Source organism: Nicotiana tabacum, chromosome 6, assembly GCF_000715075.1.
Source record: "Nicotiana tabacum cultivar K326 chromosome 6, ASM71507v2, whole genome shotgun sequence".
Lineage (NCBI taxonomy): Eukaryota > Viridiplantae > Streptophyta > Magnoliopsida > Solanales > Solanaceae > Nicotiana > Nicotiana tabacum.
The window spans coordinates 84,131,276-84,134,464 of record NC_134085.1 but is presented as its reverse complement, the minus strand read 5'-3'; positions in this window follow the sequence as shown (position 1 = coordinate 84,134,464).

The window sequence follows — 3,189 nt, the reverse complement described above, 5'->3', positions numbered from 1 at the left end:
CATTTCAAATTAAATGTGCACTTGTGGATCCAGGTAGCTCGACCAACATTATTAGGTCAAGGGTAGTAAAGTAGATCAGACTACTTGACCAAATTGTTCCCGCCTCTCGAGTCCTCAACGAATTCAACATGGCGAGCAAAACAACGAAAGGGGAAATCACCCTCTCAATCAACATGTCCGGCACAACCCAAAATGCCAAATTCCATGTCATCAAAGGAGACATGAGATACAACGCCTTGCTCGGAAGGCCATGGATACACTGTATGAGAGCAATACCATCCACCATCTATCAAATAATGAAATTCCCAACAAAAGGATGGGATAAAAACTGTATACGGGGAACATCATGCGGCAAGAGAAATGTTCGCGGTGCACGATGTGACGCCGACACCAGTACCTCCACCTTCAAAGGATCCAAAGGATAAGCAAACAGTAAATAGGGATAACAAGCTATATTCTTAGCTACCCCCAAATGAACAAATAAAGGGTCGTACCGTGTCCTCAGAGCAAATACTGAAGGCCTACCGAGGCTCAAAGCGCCATCGCCACTAAGGTATAACCATCTACCTTTTAATTTACACTTCACACTAAGCTTTATGTAGGTGTCTGACTGATATAGTCGATGCACTAATCCAGCTCGAAGACCTTAAGGTTTCAAAGCATACATTGCACTCTTTTCCTTCGACCGAGTTTTTATCCCAGAAAGGGTTTTACCGGCAAGGTTTTTAACGAGGGGACATCTATATGCTACCTAATAAAAACACAACATGTATTCAAGGCTTCTTTTACAATCAATCTCGAATACTGAGGGGCATCGCCCCCAGAAGGTCACCTACTCAGAAAAGCCAAGATGCTCTAAATGGGGTCTCGATAGGAAAATAATGTACTTGGCCAAACGGTCGAATGAACCGTATCCGTATAGAATAACTGAGCCATTAACAACAAAAGACATGTATATTTGTACCAATTAATCAAAGAATACTTTCCAAAAGCATTTTGCATTTCGAAGAAGCTCGGTATTTTTGAAAAAATGGCTCCTCTGTCAAAAACATCCCAGTTTACCGTGAAAATGGTAACAATAATTAAATTTGTAAATGAGATTCTAAAAATACGTGATCTATTACCGAGCTAGTTATTAGAGAAGTTGATGCTAAGAACGTGAAGTATAATGATGAAAAGAGGTGGCCTGTTGCCCGGATGCAAAGCCGGTCGACGGGGACCTCAAGGCCAAGGTTCGAGCCAAGCTCGAGCTATCGAGGGCAGTCGGGAATGGGATAACAGGTAGAGATATGATCAAGCGAGGCTCTATGTTACCAATATTGAGAAATGTAGTGTAGAACAAATAAGAGAATGATAAATGCTAAAGCGGCCTCGGGCCGGTGAGAGTGAACAACAATGAGAACAAGCAAGTTAGAAAGAAGAGAGAGAGAGAGAGAGAGAGAGAGAGAGAGAGAGAGAGATTATTGCACTTGTGGAGAAATGGAGCAACATCAGCCCTTTACAAAGTGGCATGGATTCCCATTATATAGGAGAGGGAATACCATATAATACAAAATGTGTTAACCATGAAGGTACAGAGACAGGATGGCTAGATATGACATCTTGTAAATAGGCCTCAGATAGGCCGACCTTGTTATGTCGAGTCACATGACTTGGGAACTTCCCCCTCGCTCGCTGCAGCCCACTAAATTAGTCAGAATGCAATACCCTTTGGATCAGCTCTAGTCGAACCCCGAGGATGAGTCTCGACTTTGGCCTCGCGCTTCAAGGGGCATGACTATGAGACGACCCTTTGACGGGGAATTCTGGCCCCCGGATTCACCGTATACAGATAGGCTCTACGTTTCTTTGAGTGAAGGCGACGAGAAGCAATGAGAAATGGTTTTGAACTCCTTCTTCCTCCGGCATCCTTGCGAATAGTTACGGGCTGTCAAGGCGACCTATGTGCGCCGTTATCACGGATTCCAGCATTGACTGTGGTGGTTGGCATACTTTAATGTACCCACGATGCTACTTATAAATATTTACCTCTTCCCTTTCGGATCCTATTTCACATTCAGAACCTTTTAGTGAAGTTTGTCTTTCCCTTGCGCTTTGCTTTTGTTTTTAGGAACGCGACCCCCCTTTATTCTTCTCTTAGACTTTTTCAAGGATGGCGAATATTTCTATTGCTGCTTCTCAGGAGGTCGCGGGCTCGTCTTCTTCATTCTTCTCCCAAGGCGAAGTGGCCGCTCCACCCCGTGTCGAGGAGTGCATCCTAGGAACTTTTGCGATGACTTCTGATTTCAGGATCGAGAGACCCTCCTCGAAGTCAGGACATCGTGAACCGGTAGCTTGATATATCAGTTTTATAATGGATATCAGGAGAGTGAGGGCCGATTATTGCTGGGGGGATGACATGCTTGTGGAGATTCCCGCTCAGGATTAAGACATTACGGTTCACAAGGCCGGCTTTCTAAGCGTGTACACCTACCTATTTACTTTGGGACCAGCGGGACCGTCTTCGCCCCCGATCGAGCCTGTGATTCTCGATTTCTGCCGAAATTACTAGGTGACTCTGGGTTAGGTCCATCCTTCGTTCTGGCGTGTGGTTTACATGATCAGGTGTTACTCGAGCATGATAGAGGGAACGCCCTTCACTCTGAATCATTTGATCCGGATATACAACCCTCATCTCCTTTGAGGGGGCTTAATTAAGCTTCGCTGTCGAGCCCCGAGATCCCTTTTTGCCTGTATCGAGGAATTTGGGGATGACGGGTGGTTGAGTCGGTTTGTCCAAGTGAGGACGTCTGATCTGATCCAAATGGAAGGGATGTCGTTCCCTGAGAAGTGGAACATCAGGCATAAGTGAATGCGGAGCCTCTGCTTCCCTTTGTTGATTCCTCCTCATGTCCCTGACTTTGTTATTTCTTTTTTATCTTTTCAGCTGTAGCGGTCTATCTTGGAGCGGTGCCGGACCTTCAGGCTTGGGTTGGCCATTTATACTCGATCTACCCGTATAATGATCGTGCGTGGTGGGATTTATCCCGAGCCCGATGGAAAGCAAAAGATCATGGTAAGTTCAGAGTTTTGACGTATCTGCGCATTTTAGCACAGCTTGCTGCTAGCGGCTCTTTCCTTTCTGGGCATTTGATACCTACATCTATGTAGGTTTGGGAGGAATCCTAATGATAAGGGAGGTGCCGCCCG